The following is a 19,062-nucleotide window of genomic DNA, read 5'->3' as shown; positions in this document are numbered from 1 at the left end:
GCCATGCCTTCTATTTGCCTCCTTGCCGCCTGCCCTGTGCATCTTCTAGCGCCCTAGGGGAGACGAAAGGAGAAAAAGTCACCGCATATCCACGACGTGAATAATGATGAGTGGGCGAAGCACCGGGGGATCATTCGGGTAAACCAGAGCTACGGACGAGAGAGAAAGCGAGCGCGCGTCGGGAATAGAGTGTACTAGAATATGGACCATTGTCTAGTACAATCTATCGGGAATGAACGCCCTTGTGCACCGCAGCGCCCCTAGCTACGGATGAAAGAGAGAGAGCGCGCGTCGGGATTGAACACCCTTGTGCACCGCAGCGCCCCTAGCTACGGACGAGAGAGAAAGAGAGAGAGAGCGCGTCGGGAACGAGAGAGAAAGAGAAAGAGAAACACCGCATATCCACGAATTATGATGAGTGGGCGAAGCACCGGGGTTATCATTCGGGCAAAACGCCGGAAGCGTTCTCCGGAAGCCGGAAACGTGCACCATTAGGTGCACGTTATTGAAACCCATGTCGTAAAAATTAATCCGTAGTACACAACTATGGGGTGCAGCATAATCTGATCTTTGTTTTAGCACATAAAACGCCATAATTCACTTTTTTCCAGATCAAACTGCAAAACTTCGACGGTTCCACGCGCATTAATGCGCGTGGAACCGTCCAAAAAAAAACATGACCATCTAATTAGATGGTAAAAAACTAACCCTCATTTTGTGGGACATGATACTTGCAGATGTGACCGGTTTCTAAGCTACCAGTAGTTCTTTGTGAGGTTCAATTAGAATAGACTAACTTCCTGAACTAGGGGAAAAAGACGCACACGAAGACAAGTTACAACAACGGCAAAAAAAGCAGTCGTCCTCGTTTGTGTTATTTTTCTTTTGTTTTTGCTTTCGATCAAGAAGTTGCATTGTTATACCCAGTACCACGTAGAACCATCTAGCGCAATTCTTGAGGCCACTGAATTCTTGGTCATATAACAGCTCATTACGTATGCAGGTTGCATCACCCCATGCTCCCTGGTGTGCATGGTTATCGTGGTGGACTTCCGAGGCTCGTGGAAGCAGGCGTTCGACGACCGCACGGACACGAGAGAGATATTAGATATTCTACGAGTCCGACGGCAACTTCACGTCCGTAGTGATGGTGCACCAGATGGGAGGCTTTCGGTTCGCCAAGTGCACCGACCTTTGTGCCACGGCAGTGGAACTGCCATACAAGGAACCCGGGAGTTTCCAAGTAACCCCGCCGAGCCAATCAGTCTCCAACGCAAGCTCACCCAAGAGCGGTATTACCACGCCATCCGCGTGAGTCACTGATACGTTTCCTCGTCAAACATTTTATACACTGTTTTGACACGCCTGTAACTTTTGAATGCGTTTACAAGTGTTTCTGTGCTTACTGTACGAGAAAACTGTCCGTATGTCCGTCCCTCGCGTAATACGATCGCTTTCAAGATGGAGGCCGCCGCAGCGAGCGACTTTACATTCGTGCCGCCTGGCGCTTCAACGCAAACGAAGCGCCGAAAACACAGCACGCGGAGTTCTCAGCAGTCGGCACTCTATGTAGGCTTTGCAGATCGCATTCAAGATACGGTCCGCGTGGCCGTGCTTGAGTCCGCTTGATCGATCCGTGCCGCCCCCGGAGTCCTTTGATCCCGGTTCATAATGGTTCCACACGGTTGGACAAGGAAGTTAAACAGCGATAACGGCTGTTGGTGATCGAAACGTCATCACCACACCTGGCGCCGCCGTCCACACCCGTTTGTGTCGCCGCAGCGTTGTCGTTCGTACTGGCCGGATCAAGTGTCTTAACACTGATAAGCAAGTCGCACAATGCTTACCCATACTCCTGGAGGAGTTTCTGCGTGAATTCTTTATACATGATTTTGACAGGTGCTGTATAGACAACACTCAGACAATCGACAGTCACGAATGCAACCAAAACGCCACTGTGGCTTAGTGGTTATGTCGTTGCGCTGGTAAGCACGATGTCGCATGTTCGTTTCCCGACCAAGCTCCCGCATTTCGTTTGAGATTGCATGGAAAAATGCTCGAGCGCTTAGAATTAGGTGCACGTTAGAAAACCGCAGGTGGTAAGAATTAATTTGAAGCCGCCCACTATGGCGCACCTCATAAGCATATCGTGGATATGGCACGTAAAACTCCAGAATTTGATTTTATCCAGGCGTCCTAAACTAAGCTTTCGAAGAGTACAACTGTAATCTCTGTAATACCCCCGTCAGACCCGCGAGTGACGTGATATTCACGCCGCTGCGTAGTGGTGGCCGGAAGTTGGCGTCCTTATCAATGGCCTCCGAGATTGCCGCCAAGCAGGTTTCATGGCCTCCGAGGAGGTTTCACTCCGGCCGTCCGGTTCGCACGAAGAGAACGTAAATTCGTTTGTGGGCGTGGCCGGTTCCTTCCCCGTGCGGCGGCGCTCGCAACCGAGGGCTTTTCATGTGTCAGAGATTTTCGGGCGTACCGGTACTGTTGCTGCAGCTTTAATGAGTCGAGAAAAGAGGCTTTTGCGCTGTCATGTGATCTCTTGCAGATTTGGCAATGACGGCTGATTGTCTACGAATGGCAAATGTGCGTGTTGTGATTATTTATTCCTAAATTGGTTAATTTTTTCCACACACATAGTAGCGCTACATTCACGTTGGCATGTAGAAGTCGAATGTATCTGCAAGAGTTTGTCATTCGCCGGAAACGCACTATACTTAACAATTTCCGGGTTATATGTATCTGGGTTATCTTGGCTGTTTTAGGAACTGTACAAGTCAATATAGAATTCAGTATAGAATTCCCAAAACAGCTAAGATACCTTCATTCGAAACAGTGATGAACCGGATACAGAAGCTCCTTCTATAACTAGCGATGAGGTTAGAGGGGCCTTGAAAGACATGACCGGGGGAAAAGCGGCCGGAGAAGATGGAATAACAGTAGCTTTAATCAAAGATGGAGGAGATATCATGCTTGAAAAGCTTGCGGCCTTTATACGCAATGCCTCACAACTTCAAGTGTACCAGAGAGCTGGAAGAACGCCAACATTATACTTATCCATAAGAAGGCAGATGTTAAAGAATTGAAGAATTACAGACCTATTAGCTTGCTTTCAGTATTGTATAAAATATTCACCAAGATAATTTCCAATAGAATCAGGGCAACACTTGACTTCAGCCAACCAAGAGAACAGGCTGGCTTCAGGAAGGGATATTCTACGATGGATCATATCCATGTCATCAATCAGGTAATCGATAAATCTGCGGAGTACAATCAACCTCTATATATGGCTTTCATAGATTATGAAAAGGCATTTGATTCAGTAGAGATATCAGCAGTCATAGAGGCATTGCGCAATCAAGGAGTACAGGAGGCGTACGTGATTATCTTAGCAAATATCTACAAGGCTTCCACAGCTACCTTGGTTCTCCACAAGAAAAGTAGAAAGTTACCTATCAAGAAAGGGGTCAGGCAAGGAGACACAATTTCTCCAATGCTATTCAATGCATGCTTAGAAGTATTCAAGCTCTTAGATTGGGAAGGCTTAGGAGTGAGGATCAACGGCGAATATCTCAGCAACCTTCGGTTTGCAGATGACATTGTCCTATTCAGCAACAATGGAGACGAATTACAACAAATGATTGAGGACCTTAATCGAGAAAGTGTAAGAATTGGGTTGAACATGAATATGCAGAAGACAAAGATAATGTTCAATAGCCTGGCAAGGGAACAAGAATTCAAGATCGCCAGTCAGCATCTAGAGTCTGTAAAGGAATACGTATATCTAGGTCAATTACTCACAGGGGACCGTGATCATGAGGAAGAAATTTACGGAAGAATAAAATTGGGTTGGAGTGCATACGGCAGGCATTGCCAAATCCTGACTGGGAGTTTACCACTGTCCTTGAAAAGAAAAGTGTACAATCATTGCATTCTACCGGTGCTAACATATGTGGCAGAAACTTGGAGGTTAACAAAAAAGCTCGAGAACAAGTTAAGGACCGCACAAAGCGCGATGGAACGAAAAATATTAGGAGTAACGTTAAGAGACAGGAAGAAAGCGGTGTGGATCAGAGAACAAACGGGGATAGACGATATTCTGGTTGACATTAAGCGGACGGAATGGAGCTGGGCAGGCCATGTAATGCGTAGGTTGGGTAACCGGTGGACCATTAGGGCTACAGAATGGATACCAAAAGAAGGGAAGCGCAGTCGAGGACGGCAGAAAACCATGTGGGATGATGAAGTTAGGAAATTCGCAGGCGCAAGTTCGAATACGCTAGCGCAAGACAGGGTTAATTGGAGATCGCAGGGTGAGGCCTTCGTCCTGCAGTGGACATGAATATAGGCTGCTGCTGCTGATGATGATGATGTATGTTTATGCATTTGTGAGCTGATTTCGAAACATTGAAGAAGTCGCCCCCTGCTGTCGGCGTTTGCTTATTTATTTATTTTTTATTTACAGAATACTGCAGGCCAACATGTGGCCCAGACAGGAGAGAATTAGTTCATACAGTAATGAGATTACATACATTCAAAGAAATACATAAGAAATAATAAATACATTGAAGCATATGAGATACATTGAAGAATGATATAAAATACATTTAAAAAGTTGCAGTGGTTTAGCTCGGCTATGCCAGGATATACGTAGCGTTAGCAAAGGTTCAGCTGATTATTCTTAGCTTTCCTGGTTGTCTCCTACGCTCAACCGCTAATTGCCAGGCAACTACTTCGGGACCCTATGAGTCAAGCTTCTCCGTTCTTCTGCGCTGTTGAGCAGCATTTGCGCTCTCCTTCTCCATGGCTATACCACACTGGCGAACGCCAGTCAGAAGCGCAGCGGCTCCAGCGCAGTGTCAGACGGCGACTCCACAGCGAGCTCGCGCCGGCGCCAGTGCGTCTACCACGGCTACGACGTCACTCCTCTGGAATGCACAGACCGGCGGCGGTGAGTCGCGCGCGGCGGCGGCGGAGTGCGCGAGAGGTGCCGGCTCCGGTGGCTCCGGTGCGCAAGCCGTGTGACATCACTGATCCTTGCGCATGCGCATCACGGCTCTTGATGTGCCGCGCGAAACGGGCTTGGCTAGGCCAGTGTAGCTAACGCTACAAAAATCACACATTCTACAAGCATATAATGCAAGGGATTGAATTGAAAGGTGAGAAATATTTGCAGTACCAGTTTATACAGTTTTTTCAGGCCTAACGGAGCGAAGATAGACACAAGTGTTCTCTGTCATGCGCCAGCTAACACGCATGAAAGTACTCTCGCGCTCGCACATTTATTTGACATGCAGTTTTTCAATGACATGTGGTACGTTATTGGACAGGAATACATCGGCCCGCAGGGAGTTCCATTCATTTATTGTTCCAGAAAAAAAAAGAATACTTAATGCAATTTGTTTGTGCATCTCGCCATTGTGATAGGAAGTTAAGGAACACGCAGCGTGATCCGCTGGCAGAAACACTCGTGTACTCAGATCTATGTGCCCGTTTGGGAACCACAGGTGGTGAAATATAATCCGGACCCTCTCAACACGGCCTGCCTCATAATTATGCCGTAATTTCACTACGTACATCTCAAAATCAACTAAATAATAAATAGTTATTGCATTGATTATATGTTGATTTATTTATTTTATGTGTTATTTTCTGCGGCAGTTGTCACTGCAGCGCTTCATCGTGCTAAGTCACCAACTAAACACACTGAGGGTCACTGCTGTGTGATTCTAAAATTTTGAACACTGCTTACTGACAGGAACAAGAGTTGCGTGTATTGACATGCAGCAGTTCACAGGCGAAGGCATTCAAAAGATAACACCAGAGTCCATTTTTTTACTTGTCTATGTGTCTTGTGCGGGCTTTGTCCGCAAACGGACAAACCGAACTTGCTGGAAAAATTATGCCATTTCAAAGGCGATTATTCGTGGTAAAATATCACTCAAAAGTGCACACTCACGAAGAATGTTGCAGCTAAGGTGGAGCAAGCTTTGGGAAAGCTTTTTTTTTTATTGAAGAAAATTTGTTTGCTCTGCTGTGCGAGTTGGCCTGCTATTGCCTGCTGCACGTCGCAGACTCAAGGCTCAATAGAACGAGAAATTGCCCACAAAGCGTGGAATAATAAATTATGAAACATTTACTCGTTTATTAGTATAGACGTCAGACTCTGCCCAGGCGGCGCTGCGGAAAAACCCGCCACCAGCGCCCCCATCGCAGCCTTGGCGCAAACTGAGTAGTGCAAAGAGAGCTGTCCGCAAGCGAAGCTGCATAGGCCACAATAGAGCCCCGTCTTTCGGTTTTGTAAAGGCACGGTTTCCTAAAAATCAAGGACCTGGAAAGCTTCTTCCGCCCATCCACGCTTCGGAAAGGGAGCAGAGCGAAGTACGTATACAATGTAAAAGAAGTTTCAGGTGTTATTTCGGCGCGCTGCAACTCGCAAGTACAGCGAGCATCGTACAACGTCGAGTTCGAGGCAAGCACTCCGACGTCCGTTCTCTAGCGCCTAAATGTGTTAAATTTGGGTACGTACATAATGTCAAAGCGATGAAGTACATATATGATTAAGTCAGGTAACTATGTAGCTTACGGTCAGTGGTACAAAGCTCGCTTTATCAGGGGCGGACGGCCCTGGCGACCTTCGCCTTTTCAGTTGCGTTCTCGCTTCAGCTCTCGCTTCCTGGGCGTTCGAGCGTGTTATCGCGCATCTTCGAATGTTTTCTTCACGGTTGTCTTCCGTTTGTATTTACTGCAAATGGAGATACGTGCGTGTCCGCTTTCGCGGGATACAACCGAAGGCAAAACAAACCAGCAGACGCTTAAAACAACACACGCGCACAAATTAATGTGAAGAAACGCGACATTTTTTTTTCTAAACACATGCGTTACTTCGCAATTACTCATCCAGTGCTCCCACAGCAACTTTATTGCTCAGATTACAAAAAAAAAAAAAGAAAAACGCTGTCAAGAGGGCTCAGTGCATTGCGAAACGTGCTCGTTGTATCGAAAAAGCCGAAACTAGAAATAAGCTCGCGATACCACAATTCCCTAGAACATGATTTTGAATTCATAAAGGAACCAAAATGTTTGGTTAACTGACCTGCCAAATCTCTCCGTTACACTTGCTGAGTAAAGTGGAGGCGGACGTGTGTAAACAGGTAGAAACATCGATGGCACATACGCAGGATGGTTCACAACTTTGTTTATTCTGTTGCCAACGAAGAGGCGGCTGCAGATTCCTCAGTTTTCGCTTGGTTTCCATAGTCCCCCGTGAGGGCTACGCAACACAATTACAGCAGAACAACATTATCACACTTTCTCATGTGAGCGGCTGTGTTGTGGAGAATGCGAGTAATTCGCTTACCCAACACGCGAACGGCCCGTATCTAGCGCTCTCTCCTTTCTCCTTCATACGACCGCGATGGAAATCGGTAAAACTGAACGTTGTTATTCAGTCCTTCACGTTCATGGCAATTTACAACGCAACAGTAACGTCGATTGCGGCGTTTCTTCGTAGCGCGCGGAGCTGTCGCGGTTGCCGTCGTGCTCGCCATCGCCATAGAAGGAGTGAGCCAACAAGAACTTTACGGCAGTTCGGCGGCACGTCCGACTAGCGGAGAAATTCATAGCTCTCATTCTGGCTGTTAAATGCGCAAAACATTCGCAATATGAAAAAAAAATTAAGTTAAATCGTTGTTTCGCACTCGCTAGCGGCTTAGGCAACTTAGCAAGGGAGTCCGACTTTGCACTACTCAATTATTACCTCTTCGCACCGACAGGTGGCGCTACGCGTCTTGCAAAACTCCAGAGTCTGACGTCTATATTATTAGACTCCCAAGCAGACTTTAACCACAACTAAAAACAGTGATGATTAAAATGTTAATACTTCGAACACAAATATATTAGTTGATATTCCGCATGCCTGTATACGGCATGTTTATTTCATTTTTCTAAATATATTTATTTATGAGTACACTGCATGCGTTCAGGAAGGCATTGGCTAAGTAAGGGAAATACCGTTACATAAACGTAAAACAAGCGCTATTTAACAATGCAAACAAAAAAGTCGCAGTTTCGCCTGAAAAGTTAAGCATCGATTGCGACAGCAAATAGTAGACAGCTATACGAAGCAAAGCAAGTATATTGTTTTTATCGGCTGTATAAACTTGCAAACATTCGCCTACTACTTCAATTAACAAGCATGGGGTCACGCGTGCTCAGGTAAACATGAAAACAACTCGTTCGATGACCGCGGAAACTCGCTGTTAAAACGCTGGAGTGAGGAACCGCGTTGGCAGCAGCAAACGAATAGATCTTCGCGATGTCTCTCGCTTGAACTCGAACTAAACATCGAAAGCACAGCGCATACGGAGCTAACAGCATTCGGCGCACTTTGTCCACATCGCAGATCGCGTTGAAGATGAGGCCCGTGTGGGTGCGCACTTTGTCCACGTCGTAAATCACTTTCAAGATGCGGTGCCCGCGTCGTCGCGCCGTAAGCAGCACCCCTCGCCCCCCCCCCCCCCCCCCCCCCCCGTGCCTCGCGCGCGACAGAAGACAGAAGCTTTCTCTCTCGTGCACGCGAGATGGGCGCGATTGTAGGTTGGCCCTAGCAAGCTTTCACTCCCTCATAAAGTGTGCGAAATACATAGAGTTTCATATTACTATAACTAGAGGGCAATGTGGCGCTGCGATCGTTCAACTATCATGGGAATGATGGGAAGTACAGGCTACGGATTGCTATTCTGTTGACTGGCGAACTAGTCTACAGGTATTTTTTTTGTCAGTTTTGGTTTCGCTAGTTTTGCTCCAAGCGCAGTTGCTACAATCCGCGGTGGGGCAGTGCGACGCAAAACTCTCGAGCTCTCTGTTTTGTTCGGTCGCTCGAAGTAGCGATAGGGTTCTTTATTCTATGGCGATAGCGTGCTGAGCTAGCGGCTAGAACGATGCTTGTGTCGCGGCGTGTTGACGAAGCCCTGACGAGAAAGCGACGGCATCGTAAAAGGTGAGAGAACGTGTTTTGACTGATTTGACCCTGCTTTGTTAAGTGTGTTAGGTTGACGCCGTAGCGTTAGCCGCTTTATCAAAGTTCAGAAGATCGAAAAGAAGGTAACATACAAGCACAGTACTCGGGGGATCGAATCCCGGCCACGGCGGCCGCACTTCGATGGGGGCGAAATGCGAAAACACCCGTGTACTTAGATTGAGGTGCACGTTAAAGAACCCCAGGTGGTCCAAATTTCCGGAGTTCCCCACTACGGCGTGCCGCATAATCATGTCGTGGTTTTGGCACGTAAAACCCCATAATTCTTTTTAAAGCACAGTACTACGCACATGTTCTCTGCTTAAAACCTTTAAAGCACGTAGAAAACGTGGCATATCCCCACAAATAAGTTTCAGTGGCGGATTTCATTAAAATTCCTGGGATGACTGATCGGGCCGGCGTATGCGATCATTGTAACGCGTCGCGATACTGCATCTAGTGATGGCTTTTTGTGGGATGTCTGATCGGTTGTGGTTCCGTTGTAGTGTGTCAAGTACGCTCGCTTTTACACGAGCCCATAGAAATCCGTACCAGCTACGTTCGTAAGATTATGGGGGTATGCAGCATACGTTTCCGGCGCACACCATTCATAATTATATGAAAGCTTGCAGCTTTCATTTATATTTCAGCTTGCGATTGCTCTTACTTTCCTGTCTAGTTTACTAACGCAGTGCCACTTGACTGACGGAAGAATGTTGCATGTGATAACTGAAAAAGAAAATGGTGCGTTTCAAATACTGTAGCTCAGATGAAGAAAGAAAAACACTATAGTAATGAGGTTGACCTTCCTTGCTCATAAAATTGGTGCATTGCAAAACCTGGAAGTGTGTGGTGGTGTCGTGCTGTCATTGCTCCTTGCAATTTAACTTGGTTAATGTCCGCATGAAATTGACTCCTTATACTTTTTAGTTAAGAGATTAGTATTAACATAAATGCAGTGTGTATATGTGTCGCTGTAGTCATTCATTTTTGTAATGTTGCCAGGGTGTACATAAGATTTACAGTTGAAGGAATCGTAGCAAAAGGAAAATAGGACAATCAAGCACATTTTTTTTGGTTTGCTTGCAAAACACAGTAAGACAGAATTAGGAAGGGAACACTGAATAATCTAGTGACGAATGCACTGTAACCGCAGAATGTTATTGTGCAAAACACATCTCTATGCTTAATGCAGGTGGGGCTTCTCACTACTGCATTGGTTTAAATAAAAGTTCAGAAAACACAAGGACATGTGATATAAGAACAATCTTGAAATGCGGCACAACAGAGAGGAAGACGAACACAGGCGCTGCAAATGCAGCGCTGCATTGCGCAGCATTTCAAGATGGTTCTTATGTCAAAATACCAACTAGCCCAACAGTCAACTTTTTTCAAACATGTGGTATAGTAGCACCACAAGAGCATAATACCTGATAGCCCTACTGCCAACATTCGCAAGTGCAACTATTACGGCATTCCTCTTTGATGACGTACAAAACAGGCAGTTATTACAATTCTTATTAGCATACAAGTAGCTGTATATACCTCTCTGTTATTTAAGAAACCTAATGTGATGATCAGTTGTGGTTCCCTTTTCTCCTTCTTGCGTTTCATTAAGTACATTTGGCATGACCACATTTTTTGTTCTGCGGCCTTGTACAAGTACATTCCTATGTATGGCATACCTGGTTTGCAGCATCGTTTTCTGCATTTTAGGAAAAGCCTGTCTAATGGGGACGAAGTAGTTCAGATGTTTGCAATTGGCACATCAACGTGGCACACAAGTGAGGCCTGTTTTGCCAAGGTATGTGGATACTAGCTGAATGTGACACATTACTAGACTATCTCTGTAGACAACTGTGCACTGGCACCTGTACTAATACTGGTGTCATTGTCTTCATTTTGATTTGGTTAGTGCTGGCCTTGTAATTTTATTATAATCTGAGGAAAGGGCACTTGCACAAAGCATGCATGCTAGCGACTTTAACAGCCCATAGAAGAAGTTCCATTGCAAGATAGATGCTGACGATGCTAAAGTAAGAAGATAATAGCAGCTGACTTTAATAAAAAAATTCTGTACAGCAGTAACCTGATTGTTATACAACTTGCCTGCATTTACAGCAAAGGTGTGAATGCTGCCTAGGTTTTGTTTGGCTAGATGCCCGTAAGTGTTGGCATGAAATTTGGCTTAGCCTGCTGAAATGTATATGCTAGCTCTAGTGCAGTATGTGCTTAGTGACATGAGAAAGTGCCTGCTGGGATTACCATACTGAAGGCTACATCACGTAAGTTAAATACAAGGCATGCTGTACCCATAGTTATGGGCAGTAATTGAACAAGGAATGTCCCTGAGCCAACATTTTGACAAGGGGACTTCGTTATCGTCCGGGCAACCACTGCTTTCCTTAGCACCATTTTTTGTATGTGTTGGTGACCCTCTTCCACCCTTACTGGGGGAGGAGAATAAGACGGTGTGGGGGTAGGTAATTAAAAAAGAGTGGACTGGAAATTAAAGGGGAGGGTTAAAGGGAGGCTTGCAGTTATGAAAAGAAGAACAGTAGGGATACTGTTAGGTTCTTTAAGAAGTGGAGATAAAAATTGGAAACTAAAAACAATTTACATGACAGATGTAACTTCAGATGCAAATGGAACCCATTAAGTCTGCAAAAAGGGAATTGGGAGGACATAATGTGGTCAGAGAAGCTGAGTTCTAGCCATTAATGTTCCGTTAAGAGTAAAAATGAAAACTGCAAGCAAAGAACATGTATAAATGTCCCATTCAAAAATGTAAATAATAAGACACTGCATGCTATGGGAACGAAAAAAATATCAACGAAACAAAAAAAAGGTATTAAACTGTGTATCATAGGGAGTTAATAGGGAATACCCCGTGAGAAAGTACAAAGAAGCGTGTATATATATATATATATATATATACTGCAAATCGATGAATTAAATCAGTGTCGGGGTTATGAACAGCCCTGGCATAACCAGGTGTAAGACCACAAAAACATAGCAGTAATGATAATAGTACTCAGTATAAAGAATTAATTAATGCTTCTGCTTATATGTACACTACTGGTTTACTGGCTACCATGCATTGCCTTATTCTCCTCCCCCATTGAGGGTAGGGGAGAGAGACACATGTACATAAAAACACTGCTTAGGAAAGCAGTTGCTACACTGATGAAGACGAGACCCCTTGTCGATATGTTCGTTTTAATGAGATTCCTTGTCCGACTACTGTTCATCACTTCAAGCCCCATATCTGTGCGAACTTCTGTATTGTTTGGATGTCTACCCATAGTTGTATAAGATACATGAAGTATGCATTAGACAGGTATCATTACACATTTGTTCACAAGGTTGAGTAATTAATGCTAAGAAATGTAATCCTTACATTTAAATTATGCACGTGTGAATGTGACATCTGCAAAGATAGAAATCAAGTATCAGCAGCTATGTGAAATAAATCAGTAACTTAACTGCAATGTCTGCGACTATAGGGTTGCCTCTGCTTACGCAAAAAATGCACCTCTCCAGTGGCTTGAGAGATTGAGTAAAAAAAGAAGCTTTGCACTGGTTTCAGGCAAGTTAATTTAATATACGGTAACATTCATGTGTCGGTGTTTGCTTCAAATGAAAGACTGTGGGTATGTAGGGTGCAGCCAGAGCTTTTATCATGATTGCATGGAATTGTGTGCAGTTCATGCGGGGGTTTATTCATTGAGACATACTTCAGCTTGCGCTGGTGCTAAAGCAGACATTGGAGAGTACATGCTGTGATAATTGAAAATTTACTAGAACAAAACATACGAACGCGGAGAAACACACTTATCAGCATTATAACTATATATACAAAGAAATGGCAAAGAGAAAGTAATAGAAACAAGTGCACAAATAATGAAAACTAAAAAAACGACAATAAAATCAAGAGTGAAAAGCCACAGAAACTACTAATAAGAATGATGACAGTGAGACATAGATAACATAGATACAAGTTAACTACAGAAATGTATACATGCTTGCACAAAAGGGTAATTTGTTGGATCATGTACATATGTACCAGCCGGTAATAAAAGGCTAGCACTGGGTAAGGCATTTCATGTTTTAATTGTTCAAGGAAAGAAACTGGGTCTAAATGTGTTGGTATGGGAAAAGTAAGGGCTTGAGGATGAGATGATGGTGGTGGAAGATGAAGTGGTAAAATGTGGATAATCATTATTTAAGACTCGGCTAAAAAACACTGCTATATTATTGCTAAAGTACGCAAAGCAAGAATAAACCGTAAAAAAATGTAATAATTGGTGAAATGTACAGCTACAATACTTCATACTTTTCTCGCTCTGGTCTGCCTTAAGTCCTTTCAGCAGAGACGCCACTAATAGTCCTGTTGTTAATGTTATAAGTGGTCAAATCTGTAAGCTTTGTCACATTGATCACACGGGACAGCGAGTTTGCTAAGCATACTTACAGTGAGCAGAAAATGCAAGCCAGCGCATATTCATGGACAATTTCACATGAAAAATACAGCAATATAAATGTGATTACGTTTATCAGAACTGTTTTCATAAATAGGTGTAACTGTAGTGTAATTTATCATAGAATCATGACAAGTGTTTACTGCGTCACACGTTGCACCGGCTCAGCGCAAGTAAAACATGTTGAGATGTTTATAACGCCGTGGTAAAATACCGATGTTACAAGCAACTAACAGGGGCCAAACACTGAAGGTACAACACAGATAGAACAGTCGTTTAACAAATACTATGTAAGGCAGTAGCCTCTATACAGTGTACAGATGCTTATACTCATATGTAAATGGAGTAGGTTGTGTAAAAGTACTACAGACCCAAGAAAATTTCAAGGAAAGATCACCATCTGTAACTGTGTTCTCATCTGTGAAACATACCCACATTTCGAATTGTAGTACATATCACAGTGTTCTGATAGTTTGTTCTGTATCACCAAAGTTTGAAAGAATACGAGAGCCTACAAGAAAACAGCAATGGAGAACTCGTAACACTTAATCAAACACTTCACACCTCATGCTCAGAAAACAAAAGAAAAAAACTGTGAACAATAGCACTTCCATACAATCTGTGGACCTATTCCTAGGCCCACGGGAATAACCTAACAAGCTTTTGAACTTTGCGCACAAAATAAGTGTTACGCCCTATACAACATATATCACTTTGAAATGGCGGCAGAAGTGCTATGAAGGGGCACTTAGGGGTAATATACATTGGTGATATGCAGTGAAGCTGCAACATTCATGCACAATACACATGTAACCTACATGTGACAGACATTGAAGGTGCACCTTTGGAGTATGCATCACGTATAACTGCATTACAGGTTGTGCTCAATTCTGTAATGATTTATCTGCATCTGTACGAAGTAGCTTGTGCTGTAACCGGTTTCTGGTGGGTCACATAGGCGTAGTCTAACACTGCACAATAACACATGCACAGGTATGCAAATGAAATTGTCACAGTGACCTCAATTCACATTTTCTGTGATGTGTAACTGTAATGAAGTGGCATAATTGTTTGCGAAGTAATGTAAGGTACAGCCTACAATATGAAGTAAAGCGTAGTTGTGGCTGCATAAAAGTACAATCAATGAAGGAAATGGCTTTGCTTATGAAAAAACAAAGAAACACTAATTCTCAAGTACAACATCTCATCAAGGTGTGCAAAAAAACAAGGTATTACAAGCAGAATTTTATACTTGTTAATAAACAGTTAAATTGTCATGCATTGCAGATGAGTGTAGGTACGCATGAAATTATCGTTCCCAAAACCAAAAGCAAAGTAAAAAAAATTCATTTTGTTCATGCCAGTGGTGCAGAATTCACGCTACCAGCTCCACTACAGTGTCAGCATGGAAATGTCGAGCACCAACCTAGTAAGCCTTCAGTGACCACGGTTTCGCTCATGCCCTCCCCATTGAGACTACGGCGTGATAATTGGATGCGATCAAACGCCATCTTCATCAGAAAAGCCCCACTCCTTGCCCCATTGCCTTATGCTGCCCAACATGATGCAATGCTGTAACTGATGGGTAAGTTTTGCGCATTGTCTGCAAGATTCTTGTCATTCCATTGTTACATGAACACATCAACACTGGAATGTCAAGCTAGCTAGTCAATGACCATTCAATTAGCAAGAAAGGAGGAGTCCTTACATTGTCTATGCATTTATGTGCGAGGTGCATTTTTTAAGTGGTAGCTTATGTGAAACTTTCACACTGGTCAGATCTGTTTCGATGGAGGCGAAATGCATAAAACACCCGTGTACCTAGATTAAGGTGTACGTTAAAGAACCCCAGGTGGTCCAAAATAATCCGGAGTCCCCCACTACGGCGTGCCTCATAATCATACTGTGGTTATGGCACGTAAAACCCCATAATTTCTTTTTTTGGTCAGCTCTGCCTTGTCCTGCCAGTGTGAACGCGACTCTTACAATGTATTTCTTACAACCGACAGCAAGGCACTAGTGGCCTAACTTCTGTATGCGCTATGTGTACACCCTAAAGTTGGCACATTGTTGTTTGTAAACACATCATGCTGAACACTACATTGCTCACACCACCACTGATCTTCGCCTGTGTGAGACAGTCTTGTTTAGTGTCTTTGATTTTGTTAGTACGATATTATTCCCTTACTTTTATCTGTGTCCTCTCAATAGCATTATTGAAACGGTTCACATCTGCAGCTTGCAGCCACTGATGCTTTGAGGATGCTTACACATGTTCCTACTGATGCAGGAACCGTATGCGTTTCGTCATTACATGCCTTATATATGCCCCTCAGCTCTGTTCAGTGATTCGTCGGCCAATAGCTCGCAGTCGCAGTGCTGCATATTTGGCCTGCAGCACTTTTGCAAGGTTGATAATGTGTTGTGGTTCTTCATGATAGTGGTGTATTTGCTGAAGCATGTTGGTGTTCAGGTGAGGAAACTCTTGAAATGCTTTGAGTGTGAGTGTCTCAATGCTTTCCTTGTGCACATCAGTGTGCTGACGCATGACGCACTCAGAGGCATGTAATGCAGCGTGAACAAATTTTGAAGGTTCAATAAGGCCACCATTGTCTTTCAGAGTTGTCAAGAAGCTGTGCACAGTGTCAGACACAAGCAGAGGAGCACACTCTGCACATGAGAGCTTCTTTGTAATGCTTCTGACAACAAACCCACCAATGTACTGTATTACTTCTACCGAATATTCACTTAAAGTAAAGTAATCGTGGTCGATTACAGCTTCTCTGAGAGTCGCTGTTGGTCGCCCAGTGCTGCAGTGTGTGCTCATGCTTGCATTGCCTTCGTCATCGCTTTGTGCAGTGAAATAGCCACTGGCGTGTGCCTGACTCCTGGGCAGGCAGATACCCTCCACCTGTGGTGTTGCATTGGCATTCATCGAATATGCGGCTACTGCATGGACAAGAGTCTTGCGGTAAGCATGTTGGAACTGTGAAGCTGGTGGGTTATTGTTCCATCCACCGCGCTGTCTGATGCAGCTGAAGTACATTTCCAGTGGGTCTTGGTTTAGGTGGCTGGTACAGAGGTACCTGTGAAGAAAAATTAGACAAACTTCTGTTAAGAGAGACTTGTAAGTTTAGAGCACTATATGCATTACTTCTGAACATGTTTTTACTCAATGTATTGGGTGCCCATGCCCAAACGTGCACCAACTAGCCCAAAAGCATGCAAACACTTAAACACACACGTGTACAGACAGTGTGAACGAAGTGGTGTAGCAGTGCCAGCAAAAAAGGGCATTAGAATACAAGTTAGCTGGTTTCAGAAATGGTGAAAAGAAGCCTTTTTTTAGAGTGAGGAGCAGCGATACTTATGTTATGCTTGTTATCTCCACTCAATGCATTAGTGACGAGAAGTTGGATTGGCGCCCTCTCACGAGTGACGTTATAGCCAGGACGGTGCTCACTTCGGCTCACTAAGCTGCCGTGCGCGCTCGTTTTCTACACGCATGCTCGGGGTATCGGTGGCTCGAGCGAAATTTGTTGAAGGATGTTTCGGCTTCTTTCTGCTGTTGTGCCTGAACCGCAGTTTCTTCTTTGACACCATGTGAGTCGTGAAAGTTTGCGGCTTGGATATCACAAGCTGAGTAGCGTTGAAAGGATATACTGGTTTTGGAATGTGTAAATCCGCTATGGCTGCCAATAAATTTTGTGTAAAAAGGATGTCTGCAATTTCAACACACGAAGTTATGTACAATGCTCCACTAAACACTTCACATTCCCTTAGTACTTATATATGAAAGAAATTGCATTTTACATGGAATAAATGTCTTGGTATTTGGTGTGAACATTACAAATCCATCTTACAAGGACACTGCCCAGTGAATTAGCTATCATCATGGTTCTTATTATTCTGTTAAATTGGTCTAGTCAAATGTGGCAACCTTATTACTGCTTAAAAGGAAGACTTAATGAGGTGCGCTTATTGTATGAAAAGGTTAGCAACTACTTAATTTCACTGTTCTCCGAAACAGGCATCTAGAAAACGCTGCTCATGGCTGTTAACACAACAGCGCGTCATGTATACTATCTATACATACTTCACGAATACCTTAACAGCAATCACCTGGAAGAAAATTTCATGGCTAAGGTGGAGGACTAATCAATTGCAAGCGATGAAATGTTTCATAAAGGGCCTCACTAGCCTTTATCGACATATGACACAGCCTTCCCGCCTCCCGCAACAGAAGCAACTGACTGTTGTTATGACGAGGCACGCATTGTTCGCGAAACTCGTTACTTTATTGCAACTTCGAATTGAAGCCATGAAGTAGTTCTTTACAGTGCCAGTTGAAATGCCTAAGGTATATACTCGAGGCACTACAGCGCAGCTTAGGCTCCCTTGAAAAGGAAATTTGTAACATCTTCTGCCTCACCATGTCTCGGTCCTGCATTGTTTAATATATGCAATAATAGATACAAATTGTGCACTATTCGCTTCGTCAGTACATAAAGAGAACCTCGCATACCCGCCTCATAAGAAGACACCACAAACCTCAAATGATTTCACTTGATTTTTACCTACGCCGGGGAATAATATCTTCAATATGTCCCATATACTGATACTACTACTATGAATGAGGCTTCGGCTCCTTGCTCTACAGCCTTACAGTCTACAGCCTCTACAGCCTTACAGCCCTACAGCCTTACACTCAAAAGTTTGGGTCGATCCAGCAGTCTGTGTCAGGTCACCAAACAGATTTGTCATGTCTGTTCCTCAAGCAACGAGCATCAGCAAATAGCTCAAGTGAGTTGAACGTGTAGAGCGGAATGGGCAATAAGTATTGGTGCATTCCTTCGCGTGTGCTGCAAACAGCTGTGAGCCTCAACTAGTATTACTTCAAATTACCACCACTTAAAATTAACCGGTGAAGATGTGGCTAATTTAAATCAGTAGTTAAGAAGCAAGTAGTGCAGGCATAACCTAAAAGCAGGGTTAGTTAACCCGCTGCGGTGGCTCAGTCATATAAGGCGTTGCGCTGCTGAACATGAGGTCGCGGGATCGAATCCTAGCCGCGGCAGCCGCATTTCGATGGAGGAGAAATGTGGACATGCCCGTGTGCTTGCATTGTAGCGCACGTTTAAAGAACCCAGGTGCTGAAAATTAATCTGGAAGCCTCCACTACGGTGTGCCCATAATCAGAACTGGTTTTGGCATGAAATACCCCAGAAAGAAGGAATGAAGTCCTCATGTTACTGCCGAGCGTTTGTGTGAGCATTTCAAAAAAAATATATTATACCATGAACTACTCGTTGTGAGCAAACATGTTCTAGCGGGTTTAAAGTCAAGGTAAATGTTGTAGAAGTCATATACAGCCAGCGTTTGTGACATGGTTGTTGCACCACGGCAGGTATGTTATCCCACTGGATTCTTATGTGCCAATTTTTTTTTGTTTTGCTTTATTATTCCCTTGAGCTACCGCAGCAAAGTGTAGATACGTGCATGCAACAGCGCAATGTTCCGGTCTGACCTCCTTCAGCTGGCACTGTAGCGTTT

The 19,062-nt window shown here is 44.0% G+C and overlaps 1 long non-coding RNA gene across 1 annotated transcript; it reads left to right on the top strand.

Moving 5' to 3' along the window:
- Positions 1-8,920: 8,920 nt before the first annotated feature.
- LOC125940337 (uncharacterized) lies at positions 8,921-15,030 on the top strand. The gene is made up of 3 exons (XR_007463553.1): positions 8,921-9,010; positions 10,745-10,832; positions 14,874-15,030. It is a non-coding gene; the product is annotated as an uncharacterized LOC125940337 (long non-coding RNA).
- The last annotated feature ends 4,032 nt before the right edge of the window (positions 15,031-19,062 follow it).

This window comes from Dermacentor silvarum, chromosome 9, assembly GCF_013339745.2.
Source record: "Dermacentor silvarum isolate Dsil-2018 chromosome 9, BIME_Dsil_1.4, whole genome shotgun sequence".
Taxonomy (NCBI): domain Eukaryota; kingdom Metazoa; phylum Arthropoda; class Arachnida; order Ixodida; family Ixodidae; genus Dermacentor; species Dermacentor silvarum.
This window is presented reverse-complemented; position numbering and strand designations above follow the sequence as displayed.